We start from the raw sequence: 21108 nt of genomic DNA, 5'->3' as shown, positions 1-21108 counted from the left end.
CAATTGTTTGATGCTTTTAGAATATGCAGGGAAATAGAGTGTCTTATTCGGTAACTAGAGTCAAACCCACAGAGATTTCCATGTCTCCAAACCTCTTGTGGTGGGGCACTTGCCCCATTAGTCATCTGTCTGACTATAATGTAACTGTGTGTTGACTTATCTCTTTGTTGCACTAGAGACCATGGGGGCAGAGACTGTCTCTGCACCTTACATGTTGTTGCCCCAGTGGGCACATCATACAGATTTGTTGGCCCATGGCGGGTGAGCCATTTATGCGCATTTTGCCTGCTCACTGACCCAGCCTTCAATATCAAGGGAGCATCGCAAACACATAAAGGTGTCCACTTTTTGGACACTTAGTGCCCCTCTAATTGAGCTACTTTCACTTACAGAGGCAGCCTGGGCTTTAGTGTCCGAAGGTCAGATTATAGTCACAGCTCTGCTATTGGTTGGTCATAAACTCTGAGCAAGTTGCCTGATTTTTCTAACAATCATTGTCTCTTCATCTAGAAAACAGACATTAATAGTAAGATCCCAGCCTCATGGGAGTGTTCTGAGAGTGTATAAGATGATGGGAATAGGAAGATTTTGTAAATTTCAGAGCACTGCCCCTCCTCTCTTGCTATAAACCAGTGGTCAAGACTGATACAAACCATGGAGAAAAAAAAAAAAATTTTTTTTAAGTCTTCTTTGTAGTTTTCTTATCAAGCGTTTTCTTAGAAATGTCCACTGTTTCCTTATATTCAGCAACTTTGCCCACTGTTTGCAATAAGGGAAACTGAGGCACATCATATGACTTTGCATTGGCAAAATAGAAAAGGACGGAGGCCTTCTGCAGGTCAGTTTCCTCATCCCACCCTAGAGCAGAGATGAGGGTGCCTCTTTCCTCTGGCTCAGATTCATTAGTTGCCCTAATGATCATTTTCTGAAGGCCCAGTGCTCTGTAATGCTGCTGTCTGACTTCCCAGATTTATAATCAGTCTCTAGCCCCTAACAATGTCTGGATTCTAATTTGCATATTCACTTTCACTGTCCAATCCAGATCCCCCAGGCCGCAGTCTGGCTGGGGCTGGTTCTGTCACCTAATTGTGGTTGCTGCTCTTGCCTCCTCTCTCCAGGATGGGGGCAACTCTTAGGAGTCGTATGTTGGCAGTTGATTGTGAGGTGGACGAAAGAATGAATAAGGAATCTGCACATTTGAAGGCTTGGTGGGGAGGGGGATGCGATGGGTAGATAGCAGTTCTGCTCCTGGAATAGAAAGGCTATCTCCTAGCTAAGAAGAGTCCAGCCCTGCTGGGTGGTGTCAGAAACACCTGTGCTCTGCAGCTCTCTTTCCTGGTCATTTAAAGCAGTCCTCCAAAAAGGTTTGGAGAAATCTCCCTCCACCCTGCCCCACATCCTGTATGGCCATCATTACATCCTGCCTTTGAGGGTCCCCTGCTGATGGTGGTAGTGAGGCTGCCACCCTGGCTCTGCATCATAGTAGAGTTCAGCCTCTAACCTTCATCCCCAAAGTAGGACAGCCCAACTTGGACTTGCCTAATAAAGCAACGGCAGCAGGCTGTTCAGCTCTTTGGCCGAAAGAACGTATTTCTGGGGCAACACAAGCCTGGCTGATGGTGTCCACAGGAAGAGTAGCCCATGGGATTTGCTAGTATGGTTAAGACCAGCCCTGCACCCCCTCTGCCAGCTACACATCTGTATGTATCAGGGTTCAACCTGAAACCAGTGGCAAACCCAGACCAGGCATGTCTTGGTGGTGCTTACTGGTGCTCAAATGCTCCTTCCCTCTCCAAGAAGCCTACCCCACCTCCTTGACACTGACTGAGTGGCTCCTCTCTCTCTATTCCTATTAACTCTGCCCCTGTATCACTGTGGCCATTTTGTCTGCTTGGGTTTCTCCACTAGACTGTAAGTATCAAGTATATAGAAGTCTAAGTGTCAAGTGTATAGAAGTGTGTCAAGTGTTTTCCCCTCAGCTTTGTAGCCTCAAAGCCCAGCACAGTTCATAGCACACACTGATTTGTCAACAATGCTCGTTGAAGAAATAAAAAATCTGACTAAATAGGGAGCCATAGTCGTTAGTTTCCTTTTAGAGACACCTGTTTATGCTACTCACAGGGATAGCATCAAAAAGTTGGGAAATGCATTGGGACTTGTTTTACCTACGAAGTTTCTGCATCATAGAGCTTATCAGTTGTGTCTGATGTTGGCCTGCATGCCAAATCGCTTCAGTCGTGTCCAATTCTTTGCGTCCCTATGGACTGTAGCCTGCCAAGCTCCTCTGTCTATGGGATTCTCCAGGCAAGAATACTGGAGTGGTTGCCATGCCCTCCTCCAGCGGATCTTCCTGACCCAGGGATTGAACCTGGATCTCCTGCATCTCCTGCATTGGCAGGTGGGTTCTTTACCACTAGTGCCACCTGGGAAGCCCTTATGTTGGCCTACCTGCTACTTAATAAAGATTTGAGCCCAGGCCTCTCCTCCTAGCATAGTTGCTGTGCCTTTATGGGTCTCCAAGTTTGAGTCTAAAGTGAGAACATGGATTAGCTCGGAAAACATCAGTTATCCCCCTTGCTGTCTTGTGATTCTGGAGCATGTTCAGAGAACACCCCAAGATGGGAAAAGGTCTGGATAAACTTCAGATAATATTTAAGGGATTGTCAGTATTTAGGGATGGAGGAAAAAGACTCAGGGATATACCAGTTGTTTTGAATTATATGAGGTGCTATAATATATAAGATAAAAAGAATCAGACTCTCTCAAAAAGCCCTAAGGGCTAGAAAGAAGACCAATTGTTGTTCAGCAAATAATTATTAAGCATCTTCCATATGCAGGCACTATTCTAAGCAATGTTGTTTAGTCGCTAAGTCATGTCCTACTCTTTTGAGACCCCATGGACTATAGCCCACCAAGGTCCTCTATCTGTGGGATTCCCCAGGCAAGCATACTGGAGTGGGTTGCCATTTCCTTCCCCAGGTGATCTTCCTGACACAGAGATTGAACATGCATCTCCCACGTTGCAGGAGGATTCTTTACTGCTGAGCCTCCAAGGAAGCCCTATTCTAGGCAATAGGGATGCAGTAATGAAAAAAAGAGACAAAAATCCTTACCTTCATGGAGTTTGCATCTAGTGAGCAGTGACAACCCAAAAATAAAATAAATGTATTGGGTGGAGTTTCTTGGACTCCCAAAATGGGCTGCCTGGGAGCTAGTGTTTGCTGTGTTCAGGGATACTTTTCTAAATGAGTCACAAAGGACTCATATATCTGTACTCATAGAGCTGAAACTGAGTTCAGTTGCTCAGTCGTGTCCAGCTCTTTGCGACCCCATGGACTGCAGCACGGGGGAACTAGGTGTTGGGACCAGAATATCTGACATAATGAAAACGCACTGGACTAGTTGTCAGGAGTCCTAGCTTCAGATTTCACTTCTGCTACAGTCCAGCTGTGTGACCTCAAATACATTAATTTTAATATTTATGATTTGTTTCCAGTGGCTGGTTAGACTAGAGCTTCTTAATGCCTTTTAGCTCTGCAATGTTATGAATCTAAGGCTAGTTAAGATGAGTGATCTGGCTGTATTCTAACACCTCTAGGCTTAATCATGGCCTCTACTCTGGTGACTTTCATTCTAGGAGAAAAGGTAGATGCTGTGGCTGTTTTTATGAAAGGCATGCAAGCTCAATACTTCACAAACATGCATGGCAAGGGGTGGGTGCTTTTTCTTGATATCACTGTGATACTGAGGCTGAAGAAGGAGGACTTCAGAAGCTATGCAAGTCGGTTGAAGAACCAATAAGAGTGAGTCAGAAGGAGGAGGAATTAGCAAGCCTGAGAGATGGAGCCTTTGATGAGCAGAATGAGGTGGGAGCAGAAGTAAGAGACAGACAGAAAACCCCTGAATGCAAAGCCAGAAATCCTAGCTCACTCTCCTGTAAGCCCTAATACTGACAAGTGGGGAGGCTACCTGCAGTCCAGAATTCCAGTCACACAACTCATGTTCATTGACTAGGTCTGGGACATGTACTCTGGAAAGTAGGCTAGAAGGATGAGTGGGATATAAGAGGACAAAGCTTCTACCTCCAGTCCCATGCTCTCCTCTGCAACATACACAGACCGACTGCCTCCCAGGGGACTGAGGACTGCTTCTCTGTTAGTCTTGCTTCTCTCCCGTCCTGAGTGTTCCTGAGCTGAGCCCATTTGGCTATAGAGAGAAAGCCTGCAGAGCACCTGCAGGTGTGGAGCAGATGCAGCTGAAGAGAATCTAGGGCTCCAGACTCCTCACTTCCAATAATACTGCTTTGCATTTTTAGGGCTGCTTTTGCCTTTCAGTGTTTTCATGTCTATTGATAGCATCGTGGTGCAGTAGCAAGAATGTGGGCCTGGAAGCTTCAAGTTCTGAAATTCTGGCATTTCATTTGGTTTTGGGTAATTCTGAGACTGATAAAACAGGGTTTTATCTCCTCTAATCTGCAAGTGAGGAAACAAGAGTCACAGGGGACTGTATTTGTATCTGTATTTGTAGAGCTAGAACTAAGTATTGGGGCCAGGATATTATTATGAAATAGTGAAAGTGTACTGGACTAGTAGTCAAGAGTCCTGGCTTCAGATTTCACCTCCCTTCCGTCCATCTGTGTGGCTTTGAATATATTAATTTTCTAATAGACTTTATTATCTATAATACAAATAGGTAGACTAGAAAAAGAAATATGACAATAGATAACATCCTTGGTTCTGTTCGCCCTTTCCAGACCTGTGGCAGACATGGCTAATCGGTCACAGCACACTTCTCCCCTCGGCAGCCCCAGAGTTCTCAGTGCCACGCTCCCAGGGGGTCGGCAGCCACCACTGAGAATCAGAGTTCGCACATAGAAGGAAACTGCTTGTCATCCCCCAGCTATTTCGCCAAGTTCTTTTCTAGCCTAACATTCTGGGGCGTAGAAACCTGGCCTCCTCCCTTCCAACTCATGCTGTTTCTACTAAGTCAGCCTGGGACATTCCTTTTCTACAGACATTTAGAAGAAGTTATGGAATGAGATGATCTGTGTTCAGGCGCTTTCTCTCTCCTTTAGAGTCGTAGTGTTCTTGAGTTTAATCTGAGGCTCAATAGCACCATGGTAGTTACGAGAAGTGAGGGGATGAGGTGAGCAAGCACTTTACTAAACTATAGAATGCAGTACATGTACAGACACTTAACAGACACTCGGTGAGCACCTGTTGTATGCCAGGCACTGAACTGACACGTGGGGTAGAGCTTATTTGTACTGGGCCAGGCCAGGACCTAGAGCACCCCACCAGGCAACTAGATCTTCTTCCTGCCCAAGGGCAGAGAGCCTAGCCTCTCTGGAGCAGATTCATTCCCAGCTATGGGCAGGGTGGCCTGGGACCTTAGGCAGGAGGTAGATTTGTCCACCCCATACTTACCATGTGCTCATTGTTTTTTTCTTTTGGCACATCTTTCTGTTACCCCCTTTACTCACTTATCTGCTCTTTGGCTCTCTTATTTTTGGTTATTACTTAATAAAGTTCTGCTGCCATAAAGAAAGTGAGAAGTAAGGAGTCACAGTTTGGAGTAACACTGGCAATGAGAGCTGTCAGCACTGGCAGCAGCAATCAGGGCAGAAGGATGAGGCATCTGGATATGGCTGTCTTGGTACCCACATCACTGATCTGCTCTGGGGGGCCAGCACACAGCTATAAGTCTGCTTCCCCAACCTTACACCCTGTCCCTGAAGGCTCAGGCTTTCCATTACCCAGGCTCTGGGAAGATTAACATGTCATCTTTAAAGCACTTGGCACTTCTTGGAATAAGCCATGCTGTGAATTCAGACATTGGTATAGATTGAACTCATTAAATCTCTGACACCCTCCATGCATTAGAATTCTTAGAGCCTTGTTCTGTTACATCTCCCGTGTCCTTTGCTAGTTCCCAGCTGGTCTCATAGACAAGCAAATTACTAGCAGGGTTTGGTTAAGGCATTGTACTTAGCCCATCTTGAAATACTGGTGATTGACAAGTCCCCCTCAAAGGGGCTATTTGAAAAGATTTAGTGTTGAGGCTTGCTATGTTTATACATTCCTTCTGCTCCATCTTACAAATGCATGAACCCCTGGGGATTTCCTGGGTCTTGGGAGACTAGATCTCTTCTTAATACATAGAAAACCGGCTTTTGGAAAGTGGGTTTGGTCTGTACTGATTCTAAAATACCTCAGATTATTAACCTTTGCACTATCTCTGTGGAATGCATACAGATTGTAAATCTATTTAGAGGAGAGAGAAGCACATTTGGGCACCAGCCTCCACTCTCCTCTGGACAGACGCCATGGTGCTGAACTAGAAGCACTCTGTGCCTGTGTCGGTTGGGGCTGCTAACGCAGAACCCTGCACCTTAGTGGAAACTGCTCCATCTGGAATTCTCTCTGGCCCGGTTTTCTCTCCATCCCTTTCCTGCCCTGACCACAAAAGGAGACTCAGAGGGTGCCATCTAGCTGTTCTTTCTTTGAGTCTGGGAAAATGTCTTCACCCAACATGTCTCATGCTATGGGCTGAATAGAAAACAACGGAAGCTTATTCCTTATTGTTAGCGAAACAGAGGCGGGGGTGGGGGTGGCAATGCATACTTTCATTAAATCGTGATCTGGAAGGATTCAGGTGATGAAATCTGAATCTTCATCAAAATGCTGTTTCCTACTATCCCATCTCCCAGCTTTAGCTATGGGAGTCAGTTAACCATTCCCAACATACCTTTGTTCAGAAAGGAGTTATTGTTGGTTTTGGACTTTGAAAACAAAAGAATGCATTTTCACGATGTCATTGCTATAAGACTCTAGTTACAGATTATATATCCCTGCCCCTCAGACTCCCTATTTTCATTTTTCTTCTGGGGAAGCCACAAACCATGCCCACACAGGCATGAAAAGAAAATTCCTACTGAAGTAGATTCTACCTGGAAGACATCTGGAGAAGATCAAGTCCTGTAGGTGGACTGCACTCTTTCAGGAAACTTGTAGGAACCTCAAAATTGGCCTAATTAACGCTTTTGCGTAGTAAATATACCTGTTTTCATTGTAGACTTAATTAGCTGCTTTAAATATAATTCTTCAGGTGAAAGATGTTAATGGCTTCTCGTCCTGACCTGCTGAGCACAGCTAGAGAGCTTGATAGTTTTAGGCCAATAAAAGGAAGTAGTACTTTACACTGTAGGTAGTAAATGTGTGAAAACCGTTGCTCCTAGAAACAGTATGGACTGAAATTATAAATAGATTCCAGGAATGAACTTTTAGAGTCATAGATGACAAATATAAATTGAGCTAAGGAACCCGATAAGTTAGGCAACATTTTCCAAATGCTTAAGTTAACATTAAAGATGAGTCTCCCATATTTTCCCTCGACCCTTGGTGACACCACCATCAGGGGCTCTGGATAGGGTGGAGTGAATGTTGGTCTGACTCACTGAGGTGTTTTAAATTCTCATACTCCATTCCTTTTAAGCCATTTTAACCAATTGAACCTCTTGTTTTTTCTTTCCTTTTCATTCTTTTCTTTCTTTCTGCTGTTGATGATTATGATGTTCTGATCGTTTCAACAGCCACTTTTTCAGAATTCTCTGAAATGGTCTGAAAAACCTACAGGGGATTAGTGGAGAAAACATAAAAATTCTAAGTAGGAATAAAGAAAAAAATCTTACAGGGTACTACAGTCCAACCGTAAGACAGGGCCGTTGAGTCCAGCCCTGCCTCTGCCACTAACTAGGTGCGTGACCCTGGAGTGTCACTGCATTTGTCCTGCCTGGTTTTCTTCTCAAAGAAAGGGAGTCCAATCAAATGCCCTCTGAGGTCCCATTCGTGGTGAAATTCTCTGAATCTATAAATAAGTATGTTATGCACATTCATTCAAGTAATTCATAGAGTAAAGAATAGTGGGGTGGAAGAGCTGTTTTGTCTTGTTTTACACTAGGGATAAAGTAGAGAATTTCCCCCTTCTGATAGGAAATGGACGTTATAAGGGTGGTGCAAGGAAGCTGGTGTCAGCACCAGGAAGCTCATAACTTCCTTTTCTTTGAATTTGGTAGATGATGTGAGACAGAGAGAGGGGTGAGACAGTGTGTGTAAGAGTGAGGCAAAATCTGAATTCAGATGTGGCCCAGTCACCAGCAGAGTCCAGTCTTTCGATGGTAAAATGGAAATAATAATGGAACTTGTGGCATTGTAATGAGGCTGAAATGAAATTAGTGGCAAAAAGTGTTCTGTCCAGTTTCTGGTATAGAGTCAGTACTCAGTAAATCATAATGTTTAGAGAAAAGAGAGAGGTGTTCCAAAACAGAACAGTTATAATGGCAAGCTCCTCGTTAGTAGCCTTCAAGGAAGGAGAAGCTGGTGCTGCTGAAGGAAGCAGCCTGGGAAAAGTTGCAGCCTGCAGTCCACAGCTGTACAAAGTCTTCTGCAATTAATTAGGCGTGAAATTAGCAGCGGAAAACATTCCTAACCAGTAAAAGTCAGATTCAGTGTTCCACATTATATCCATGTTTTCTTTTCTTTAAAATTGCTCAGCCTTGCATATAATATTGTTCAAAAGTTGTACATGTTTTAATAAATCAGTGGACATAACAGTTATACACTTGTGGAGTTTGGGGGGAGATCTCCACAGAAGCAGATGTCTTGTTTGGTTCACATCATTGTCCTCTACTGGCAGAGTATGTAAATTGCAGGTTCTTTCAAGAAATTGTACCTTAGGAAAGATAAACCTAAAGTTATTATACAAGAACAACAATCATCTTTTCCTGAGATGTAGCCTGCTCTTCAAAAAGAAACAAAGAGGGCCTTATTAGGAGTTTCAGGCACTGCCTTCAGCTCCTGGATCGAGACATTCAGCTCTGCAAAGCTCAGCCCTTGTTCACCATAAAAAATGCCAAGAGAACACTGGGGTCTGGACTCTAGCAGAAATACTGTTCTCAAAGATGAGAAGGAAGCCACTTTGTCCTTCTTAGATTCAGCAATACCCCTTTCCTGCCAAGATCCTGCCAATTTAATAAACAACCCATCGCTTCCCACATTATTGGAAGCACAGTGGCCCAGCAAATACCCAGTGCTGCTGATGACATTGGACTGGCCCAGAGATTGTCCCCATATCCCTGAAGGGACACACGGGACAGTGGACATCCTTACAAACTGCTCTTCCTGCTTTCATCATGCTTCATCTTAAGAAGCCAGCAGATATTGTGAAATATTGTTTCATCACACTGATAAGCCAGTGTTATAACTCAGGTCACTGTTTATCTAATAATACTTGGGGGCCATTAGCAACAAAACTGACCTTCCTGGTTCACATAGTTGATGAATTATACTATACTTTATAGTTGTTCCTTCACAGCAAACAACTGGAAGTGAGTGGCTTTTTAACTTGGTGCCTTCATCTTAACATGAGAATCTTTGTCTAGTTGGGCAGAATAATTCAGTGAGAAGAACAACTCTTAGGTGGAGAATTGTGCAATGGAGGGAGGCAGAGCAGATTCTTCCTCTGCTGCGACTTACAGCAGTACAAGGAGAGGGAAATGACTTGGGAAAGCCCTTTGTAATGACGGCTGACATTCAGCAGCCACGTGACCACACTTCCTGTGCCCTGTATGAACATCTCGTTTAATCCTCAGCAGTCACCCTATAAAGGTAAGTAGTAGTATTATCCCAATTTTACAGATGAGGGAACCACAATGTGAAAATTACATGACTTACCTAAGGTCACCTGTTAAGCTGCAGTGTCAGATTTTGAATTCAAGAAGTGGCAGTCAACGTCAGTGTATCGTTCTCTTCATACTGTGAGTGTTGGGGGAGAAGAGAACTGGCACCACCCCTCTCAGTAACAAAGTGAGAACAGAAAAACCACTTTTCAATTGTTTACTGAGCCACTTAGCCCCCATGTTACACAAAAGTAATAAGATACCACTGAACATACCCACTTTATTACAAGTTTTCATAATGGTAACCAATACATGCGGACTCTTCATAGCCTGTGGCACTTACCATAGAGACATCTGCTAACAAATTTAAAAAATTGGAGAAAACTGTACTTAAGCGAGTTTTTACGGCCTTCCTGACTTTCAGTCTCAAATTGAAGCGGAAGTCTTTCTCAACTGAAACAGCTTTGATCAGAGTGAAAGCAGTGCATATTCGTCACTGTCACTGCAAAATTTAAGACCTAGGTCTTCTGAGTTGAGCTGAACGTCTCCTGCTATGTGGGGGCAGGGCTTTTTCAAGTCACATCTCCATCCCAGACCAATCATAAGCTTAGACCCTGCAATTGGCACATTGTCACATAACCTTGCTTTTTCTTTCATAAAGCACACAGGATTTGGGAGATATCTAATTGGGAACTTCTTCAACATCTCTTGGAGATCATCTAGCTTACTCAGAATCCCAATGATACGGAACTTCATGCAGTTATATACGTTGTCTCTATTCTCTCTCATATTGGGCCCAAATCTGTCAAATTTTATCCTGTCCATGAATCTCAGTTCTACCCACAAGAGCCCCCAAGATAATTCCTTCTCAGAGATCCACATGGCTGTTGAGGAAGCGGTCATACCCACCAAGCCTCTGCGCTCCCCATCAGTCTTCCTCAGCCCCTTTCCATCCTATTGCTCTCCTACTGATGGTAGGTTTCAGGACATGGGCCCAAATGCTAAGAAAAAGTGGTATCTGTGTCTGTCAAGCCCTCCATGCCAGCATGCTGCCTCTCTTGAATCAAGGAATTCAGTAAGCAAGCCTTGGTGTAGGGTTTCCCAGCATGACATTTTCATCACTGGATATTGACTCCCCTTGGGCCTCTTCCCAGACTTCATACAACACTTGGAGCAAGGAAAATTGACCTTGATGCTATTCGATCTCCACAAAGCCGCTATCTGCTGGAGGGTTCAATTGTCTATTGATGGGAAGGGCCCGTGTTTTCCTCTCTCTGACACCCTTCCCAACATGGCACAGTGGAGTTGGTTCAACCCCAGAGCAATCTGGCCCTACCTCCTGGGATGGGGGTCCACTGCCCTCTGGCATTGCCTTATACTATCTTGTTCAATTTGGAGGATCTATAGAAGAGCATCCTGGAGCACGGGTGGGTGGTAGACCAAGTTGTCCAACCTGGGCCTACCCGCGTGGTTGTTTTGGCATCAACCAGGCTTAATAATAGCATCTTCATCAGGTCTGGTGCCTCTGAGTTCCTGCCATGGTGTCTGCTCTGTAGATGGATGCATAATCTAAGAGAAAGAATGTAGGGCTGGAAAACAGGGAACCTGGAGTTTAGACAGAGGAAAATTACTGTCACTTAAACTGCTGTGTTATTGTGGGGAAATCATCTGTCTTGTCAGTTCTTCATCTGAATTATGGGGTTAATATGCCTGCTTTACATTAATCTAGGGTTTGTCAACAATAGCAGTGTTGATATTTTGGCCCAAATTATTCTTTGGTAGGGGCCTGAGTGGAGGACTGTCCTGGGAATCGCAGCATGTATAACAGAAGGCCAGGCCTCTGCTCCCCAGATGCCAGTATCATTTCCACCTTGTGGCAGCCCGAAGTGTCTCTAGACATTGCCAAGTGTCCCCAGGTGGGAAAAACTTCCCTCTGTTGAGAAGCACTGCATTAACTCATAAGATTATCGGGATACATGAAGTAACAATGTGTGCAAATACAGGACATCATAGTTGACATCATCATGCTTTTTACATTTTAGTGTTCTCTGATTTGACTATAATTCTGTAGAAGCAGAAACACCCTCTTCCAATGACACAAGAGAAGACTCTACACATGGACATCACCAGATGGTCAACACTGAAATCAGATTGATTATATTCTTTGCAGCCAAAGATGGAGACACTCTATACAGTCAGCAAAAACAAGACCGGGAACTGACTGTGGCTCAGATCATCAACTCCTTATTGCCAAATTCAGACTTAAATTGAAGAAAGTAGGGAAAACCACTAGACCATTCAGGTATGACCTAGATCAAATCCCTTATGACTATACAGTGGAAGTGAGAAATAGATTTAAGGGACTAGATCTGATAGAGTACCTGATGAACTATGGACGGAGGTTCATGACATTGTACAAGAGACAGGAATCAAGACCATCCCCAAGAAAAAGCAATGCAAAAAAGCAAAATGGCTGTCTGAGGAGGCCTTACAAATAGCTGTGAAAAGAAGAGAAGTGAAAAGCAAAGGAGAAAAGGACAGATATAAGCATCTGAACGAAGAGTTCCAAAGAATAGCAAGGAGAGATAAGAAACCCTTCCTCAGCAATCAGTGCAAAAAAATAGAGGAAAACAATAGAATGGGAAAGACTAGAGATCTCTTCAAGGAAACTAGAGATACCAAGGGAACATTTCATGCAAAGATGGGCTCAGTAAAGGACAGGAATGAAGGACCTAACAGGAGCAGAAGATATTAAGAAGAGGTGGCAAGAATACACAGAAGAACTGTACAAAAAAGATCCTCACGACCCAGATAATCATGATGGTGTGATCACTCACACTCACCTAGAGCCAAACATCCTGGAATGTGAAGTAAAGGGGGCCTTCATCACTATGAACAAAGCTAGTTCATCACTATGAACAAAGCTAGTGGAGGTGTTAGAATTCCAGTTGAGCTATTTCAAATCCTAAAAGATGATGCTGTGAAAGTGCTGCACTCAATATGCCAGCAAATTGGGAAAACTCAGCAGTGGGCACAGGACTGGAAAAGGTCAGTTTTCATTCCAATCCCAAAGAAAGGCAATGCCAAAGAATGCTCAAACTACTGCACAATTGCACTCATCTCACATGCTAGTAAAGTAATGCTCAAAATTCTCCAAGCCAGGCTTCAGCAATACATGAACCGTAAACTTACAGATGTTCAAGCTGGTTTTAGAAAAGGCAGAGGAACCAGAGATCAAATTGCCAACATCCACTGGATCATTGAAAAGGCAAGAGAGTTCCAGAAAAACATCTATTTCTGCTTTACTGACTATGCCAAAGCCTTTGACTGTGTGGATCAAAATAAACTGTGGAAAATTCTGAAAGAGATGGGAATACCAGACTACCTGACCTGCCTCTTGAGAAACCTGTATGCAGGTCAGGAAGCAACAGTTAGAATTGGACATGGAACAACAGACTGGTTCCAAATAGGAAAAGGAGTATGTCAAGGCTGTATATTGTCACCCTGTTTATTTAACTTCTATGCAGAGTACATCATGAGAAACGCTGGGCTGGAAGAAGCACAAGCTGGAATCAAGATTGCCGGGAGAAATATCAATAACCTCAGATATGCAGATGACACCACCCTTATGGCAGAAAATGAAGAAGAACTAAATAGCCTCTTGATGAAAGTGAAAGTGGAGAGTTAAAAGTTGGCTTAAAGCTCAACATTCAGAAAACTAAGATCATAGCATCCGATCCCATCACTTCATGGCAAATAGATGGGGAAACAGCGGCCGACTTTATTTTTGGGGGCTCCAAAATCACTGCCAGAGACGGCAACGGCAACCCACTCCAGTACTCTTGCCTGGAACAATCCATGAACAGAGGAGCCTGGTAGGCTTCAGCCCATGGGGTCGCTAAGAGTCAGATACGACTGAACGTCTTGACTTTCACTTTTCACTTTCATGCATTGGAAAAGGAAATGGCAACCCACTCCAGTGTTCTTGCCTGGAGAATCCCAGGGACGGGGGAGCCTCGTGGGCTGCTGTCTGTGGGGTCGCACAGAGTCGGACACAACTGAAGAGACTTAGCAGCAGCAGCAGTAGCAGCAATATCAACTGTGTGTTAGGTGAAGAGCCAGGAAGATGAGTGAAAGTGAAAGTGAAGTCACTCAGTCTGTCCCACTCTTTGTGACCCCATGGACTGTAGCCTCCCAGGCTCCTCTGTCCAAGGGATTTTCTAGGCAAGAATACTGGAGTGGGTTGCCATTTCCTCCTCCAGGAGATCTTCCTGACCCAGGGATTGAACCCAGGTATCCCGCATTGTAGGCAGACACTTTACCATCTGAGCCACAGGGAAGTCCTTTTTCCAACATATTAATATCAACTGTGTGTTAGGTGAAGAGCCAGAAAGATGTGTAGCCATGCCTATTTTCATGGATGATAAATTCCAGTGGGAGGAATATTTAAACACAGAAATGACTGGAAATGCAGAGTATACATACCTAAGACCAGAAAGAGGCACTCAGGTAGCAGAGAGAAAATAATCATCTAAGAGGCGTTTTTTGGGACAGGCCCTGAGGGTTGAATGGGATTTCAGTAGGAAGCAGTGTGATTAAGCGCAGAGAAGCACATAGGATTAGATGACAGGGCGGCAGGAGATAAGACTCTATGGCCTGTTCACGGAGGCTCCAAATGCCATGTTTGCACAATGTCTTTAGCTTGATGGGGGAACCATGGAAATTTTCTAAGCAGTGGGATGGCAGGGTCAGAGCTGTATTGAAGGGGGTTGGCAGTAGTGTCAGGGATGAATTTGAGTGAGGAAGGGCCAAGTACAAGATGCCTGAGGGGTCAGATTAGAGTGATAGTGGTTGGAATGGGGGATGAGGAAGTGGAGAAGAAGGTGCAGGGGGAGAAACAACAGAACTTGTAGGAGGTGAAGGAAGAAGGGAAGGAGGCAGAGAGGACATTGAATCTGATCCCTGAGAAAGAGGTTTCCATTAATAGAATAGGAGGAGATGGAGGCAGAACCAGGAACCAAGAACTTTGGGCACTGGAGAGGAGCCAGGGAAAAGCATTAAATGTGTGTGTTTCCCAAATCCTTCCACATCCATGCATGACTCAGTCTAGCACACTTCCTGTGGGAAAAGGCACCCCGTCGTTTGCTCAATGCTTTGTCTTTTCAATGCAGGTGGGCTTCTCAAATCCATTTATTACTTTTGAGGGACTACTTATGTCCCTAACATTCAGTGAAAAGTGGGAGGAAAAAAAACCTCAGCTTAGGGCCTGAGTCCCTGTGCAAAGCACCTTTTATAAGCAAAAAGAATCAGAGTTTGGAATTAACTAAGTTAACAGTAGGAGCAGAATTGCATGCAGAGTATATACCATATGCTGTTTTTTCCTAATATTCTAACAGTACACCGGGACGCTCTAAATCAATATACACAAGTGTGTACCCACAACAGGGGCTCTGAGCTCGAATTGGTCCACCTGCTGGAGCAGGTATCCCCATGCTTATGTTGCCACAAAAGGCTTCACCTTTCCCAGGGACTCCTCTGTCACGTTCCCATCTTGTCCTGTCAGCAGGTGATAACGGTTTTGGTTTATTTTTTCTTTATCCTCACCCTGTGTATTATTTTATTCCAACGTACTCTGCAATTATGATGTTGAGATTCTTAAATGCATCTAAGAAGGGACAATCAAAGGGATGGCTCCCAGGACACTCATCCGTCTTCCACCCTACATACATGTTTAGTCATTAATTTTTATCTGCTAATCAGCCAAAGAGATGCTTCCTGCATATGTGGGGCTGTCACGGGAAAGATGGCCATGCTGCCTCGGCCACTCTCATTGACAGCCCCATGCTGGGTTCACTCTCAGGGGGAGAGTGGGAGGAGAGGTCCAAGGACCAAGTCCTCTGGCTCTGGTTTATAGAAGTTGGCAGTGGGAGCCAGCTGTGAATCTTCTTCCCTCCGTTCTCCAGCAATGATCAAAAAACCACACCTTACCTGTGGATACCTGTTCATAATTGATCAAGAATTTTCATGCACATTAGCCCAGCCAGCTGGCATGATGGAAACTAGCATAGGTATTAAGTTGCCCCTGCTTTGTAGGGGACTGAGGTGCAGAGAGGTGCATGGCTCACCCAGGGCCACACAACTTTGTGCCAGAGCAAGGGCCGGAAGCCCAGTCCTCTGTCCAGGCTCCTGCCCCCTGGTGACTTTTGTCAAGTCCATCATCTTTGCTTTCCTTTCTCCTGCTGCAGGCTTCCCCTGGTCCATTCCATTGCTGATTAGGGCTGCCATGGAGTGAGGAACAAATAAGGGAGGAAAAAAATAAATACATAAAATAAGTGACTTGGGGATGAATAAATAATGTGTAAATAAATGAATGAGGAATGAATTAACTAGAGGAATAAATAAAGAAAGGATATGATGTACAAAGAAGCAAAGTTTAGCTCCTGGGAATAGATCTAATTATGGTGTCAAAACGATATTTGTTGGCTGAACTCTTCTATTTCTCTGTTTACCCATCTCCTTTAGCTCCTGTGTCCTGGGCTTTTGTTTTATACATGTTTCCTGAGGTTCCTACAGTAAAGTTTATACTAGTGAGGCCAGCTTCACACGTGGTTTTTATCTCATAGAAAAATGCCTTGTCCGATATGATGGCTCTACGTTTTATATTGGTCACTTTGAAGATAATCACAGGTGCATACTCAGTAGTTCTGTGCAGATCATCCATTGGCTGCCTGACCGACCAGGACTGCCACAGGTGAGGTGTGATCTTGGTACCCGCCCGAGAGTTAACCCTAGCAGGCAGTCTGTGCTCTCGCATCTTGGTGCAGCTGTGTCACTGACTTGCCCACATATGTAATGGCTGTTCAGACAGATTTGTGAACTAAATTTATCTTTCTCTTTCCATCATTAAGTTTTCCCTTTCCAGTGTCTGTTCAAATTGGCAAGACAGTTTTGGTGGCAGTGAGGTCCCTTTCTACTAGTAATAGCGACAACCGTTTATTAAGTACCTACTACATGTCTGTCACTTTAAACAGAGCTGCAAGTGCATACAGTAGGGCCCCAGCTGAGAGGAGAGGAACTGCGGAGACTCACGGCTGGGGACCTCCGGAGATGAGGGTGGAGGACAGTGGACTCGCCATGCACAGGGGCAGATAAGGGGGACGGTGCCCCACAGTCCCAGGGAAAGTCCAAGCTCCCCACTATATTGGCAATGATTGCAGGGAGGCTATTAATACATATCCTTTCTCTCCGTGTTGTGGCAAATGTCATTATTTCATTCTTTATAGCCGAGTAATAATCCATTGTGTGTATGTACCACGTCTTCTTTATCCATTCCTCCATCAATAATAAGGACCTACTATATAAGACAGGGAGCTCTACCCAATATCCTGTAATAACCTATGTGGGAAAAGAATCTGAAAAATAATGGATACATATATATGTATAGTTGAATCACTTTGCTGTATATCTGAAACTAACACAATATTATAAATCAACTATACTTCAATTAAAAAATTTTAAATATATATCCTGTCTCTGTTTGAGACAGGGTTGAACTTTGAGATTGGATTGTCACTGACTGCAGCTCCAAGAAGCTGGGGGAGAAGATAGAAAAAAAAGATGAACTGTAAGCATTTTTCAGAGCCCTGGTACATACATCATTTCATTTAATCTGCACAACTATATGAGGCAGGAGTGATTGTTTCCATTTTACAGGTAAGGATACCTGTCAAATGTCATATGACCTGTCACCCAGCAAGAGGGAACACCCAGGCTTCAGCCACACAGTCTATTGTTCCTTCCACAATACCAGAATTGGACGAGAAGATTTCTAGCGTTCCTTGCAAGTTCAGAAACTTCTGAATCTTGGGTCCCACTCAGCCTAACTTGGTTGACATGGGAGGGTATCAAGAAACTTCCTGGTTTGCCATGTGTGGAGAGAGGGGGTATATAGTATTAGGATATGCACATGGGTTGTGATTGTGGTTAAAGCTGGTTAATTCCCGGCTCTAATACAAATTGTGGCGTGTTGGGCATAAACTTTCTCTGCCTTGGTTTGCTCATCTGTAAAATGGAGATGATAGTGGTATTCATCTTGTGGCCTACAAAGCCCCACCCCACGTGGTCCCTCGTAGCCTCTCATCCCCACCTTTCCCACCTCACTTCTTTCCGGCCTTACTGGCCTCCTCACCACTCTCTGAACACTCCTGTCATATTCCCACCTTCAAGCCTTCACATTGGCCATTCTCTCTGTCTAGAATGATCTTCCTCTATCCACACAGCCTATTCCTTTACTTTCAACAAATTTTTGCTCAGATATCATCTTCTCAATGAGGACCATCCCCCAGCACTCCCGGTCCCTCTTATCTGTGCTTCTGGTTTATCCATAGTATTTTTCCCTAACCAACTACATATTGACCTTGTAGTTTACTACTTGTTTATTATCTTTATTGCTTGCTGTCTGTATGCAAGTTAAAGGTCTTTGACTGTTTTGTTCACTACTGTGTCCCAGGTGCCCAATACAGAGCCTGGCATATACAGATGCTCAGGTCATAGCATTGAAAGGATTTACACAGATTTGTGAGGACTAGAGAGTGTTTCTTAATCACTTAGCTCAAAGCCTGACCCATAGCAAAGACTCAATAAAAGGCTACTCTTGTATCTGACCTTCACGTTGATTAATTTGTTGGGTTGAGGTCCCACTGGAGGGAAACTCAGGGTATGTTCCACAGGCTCATCCATTGTAGGCAAGTTCCCTGTTGCTACCCACCTTCCTAATGGACACAGATAGAACATTTTGTGAAGCTCTGTGACCCACTCGGGCTGGAGAAGCCAAGTCAGGGAGCATTTGGTAGCTTGTTTAAGGAAAGACGGTGAGTCAGATACCTGCCTATGTGGCCATCCAGCAACGGAAGGAAGGTGCAGATACGCTGAGAAATGCCTCAGCCCTGGGAGAGAATCCCCTCAGGACGGTGCACCCCAGCGCTGGCCTTACCAAGTTATGGGTGGAAAAGAACTGCAATCATCAGAGCTCAGTGCAGAACCTTCCTTTTTTGTGCCACTAGGCAAGTCTCAGAAAACCATAGGAGAAGCCAAATTTGCCTAAAGAATATGGAGACAAATTGGAGAAAAAGAAAGTGTGGCCCAGTCAACCAGAGATATTCCCCAGAAATGGCCGGGTGGGCAGCAGGGCCCAGCCAGCCTGTGTGGTATCTGTGCCCGTGCCCCAGCCCCCACCCAGTCCTGTGACCGCCAGGGCACAGGCGATGTGAGACTGGACTCCTCTGATTCCGTCCTTTCCTCGGCCCTGCAAACCCAGCTCCCAGGGGCCCAATTAGCCTTTTCTCCTTCCTTCTTCCTCCTTTTGTCTCCCAACAGAGAAGGTTCTGTTGAGTCCTGTCTGGTAGTGTTTTGTGAAGGCCCGCTTAGCCATCACTAAGCATGTGAGGATGGTTGTCACTGTCCCTGAATCAGGGCTTCCAGCCCAACACTACCAACTAAGGCTCTTGAAGCCATTTCTAGAGACAGTAGTTAGGAATACAGACCCAGAGCCACCCTGGGTTTGAACCTGGCTCCCATAGATAGAGGATCCTGGTGGGCTGCAGTCCGTAGGGTCGTACAAGTCAGACACAACTGAAGCTACTTAGCACACACTTATTAGCTCTGTGATCTTGGGGAATGAGGACTAATAATAGTGCCTATATCATCAGGTTATTGTAAGCTACAAAGGAAGTCAAGTGCCTAGAACAGTGCCTGGCGTATAGTAAATGTTTGTTTTTCTTGTCATTATCATTGTTTAGTGTTATTCTGTAGTAAGTGCTATAAAGATTCACAGGGGTTCTAGGAGTCCAAAAAGAAACTTTATTCTGGGGAAGATTCCTGAAAGAGGTAACAATGACCTGAATCTGGAATGATAAGTAGACATTACCCCAGTTGAGAAGGTGGAAGGTGGTGCAGGAAAGGGGTGTTGATAAACCATGAGTGTGACGTACCCGAGTGTGTTAGGAACTTCACGGAGGCTAGTTTTGCTTCTGTGTTGAGGTTTGAGGCAGGATGCTAAGGGATGAGACTGAAGCAAGATCAGATCATGGGGGGTTTTATTAGCTCAGCACCTTCTTCTGAATTCTGTTAGCCCAGATCCCACTCTTCTCACTTCCTTTAGGTCCAGGTAGCCATCACCTTCCCTGTACTACTGGCTACAAGAGTTTTGGAGAGATCGGTGTGTTCCCCAAGCTGGCCAATCATTATGGTCCCTGGGGAATTTCCGCTGGGGCCTGGGAGGACCAGCCCACAGCCCCTCGTGGCATATTGCTGGAGGAGTGTGGTTCTGGGGAACTACAGGCCTCTTTCCCACAGTGACGTGGTCCCCAGTCCTGGCCTCTCAGGTCCTGGGACTGCCCAGGTGCCTGCAGGCCTTCCTTCTGTGCTGTGAACTTTCCCATTGTCCTGCCAGCAAACCTGTTTATAGAATCTCAGCTTCTTCTAAGAAGTTTCTGACATTTGCAAATGAAAAAGGCCTAATAGACCATGCCAAAGAGCTGGGATTTCATCTGCTGAGAGTGAGGAGCTATTGAAGGGTGTTAAATTGGGGTCAGTTGGGCCTCTCAGAGACATCTCCCTGACAGCACTGTGGAGGATGAATTAGAGAGAAAGATTGCAGATGGGGACACCAGGTACAGGCTGTCATCCTCAACTAGGAGAGAAGTGGTGAGGGCCTGACCTGAGAGAATTGAAGTAGGAATGGGAATAACAGGCAGATCCTAGAAACGGAGGCAGGTGCCTGAGGAGGCCCAGAGCGGGAGGGATCAGGAGCTGACCGGCCATCAGCCACGTCCCCACCCGTGAAGCCCAGGGCCTGAGGCCTCTCGACCAGCTGCAGGTGGCCTGGCTTGGAAGGTCAAGGCCAGGTGGTGGCAGAGACAGGGAGAAATGCTGTTCTCCCCTTGCAGCAAAGCCTTTCTGCTCGACACACTGTCACCTGGCCATGGAGGGTCTGCCTCCACCCCCCGTCCACCCCAGTGGTCTGTTATCTGTCACTGCCGAGGGGGTTCTTTTAAATGTGTTTGTCCATTTTCCCATCTTTCTTAGAGTGATTCCTCATCAAAAGTAGGCCCTGCTCTCTGCTGCCTTTGTGCCTTCTTCCTGGGGCTCCCAGCCTGACCATGTTTCCCCTACATGGAAGAGGCCTCCTGGAGCTGGGAAGAGCCCCCCCCACAGGAGCCTAAAAGAGGCAAGAGAGAGGCTTGCCCAGGGGAGGAGTGGAAGGGGAGATGGCTTACGAGTTGGGGAGAGCACGTTTTAAAAGTACATTCTATGGGAGGAACTTAAGGATCCATCAACAGACAAGTGAATACAGGAAAGGTGCTATATATATATATTTATAAATGGAATACTGTTTAGTCAATAAGATTGAAGTTTTTCACTTACAGCAACAT

The 21108-nt window shown here is 45.1% G+C and overlaps 1 protein-coding gene across 1 annotated transcript in view; it reads left to right on the top strand.

Annotated features, from left to right (window-relative positions):
• FAM78B (family with sequence similarity 78 member B) overlaps window positions 1–21108 on the top strand; it is a 94016-nt gene that overhangs the window by 27464 nt on the left and 45444 nt on the right. The gene's annotated exons all lie outside the window — the stretch shown is intronic.

The sequence above is a fragment of the Bos grunniens genome, chromosome 3, assembly GCF_055505025.1.
Source record: "Bos grunniens cultivar Pamir isolate PY7600 chromosome 3, Bosgru_T2T1.0, whole genome shotgun sequence".
NCBI lineage: Eukaryota > Metazoa > Chordata > Mammalia > Artiodactyla > Bovidae > Bos > Bos grunniens.
The sequence above is the reverse complement of the archived record's forward strand: the minus strand, read 5'-3'. Positions and strand labels throughout refer to the sequence as shown.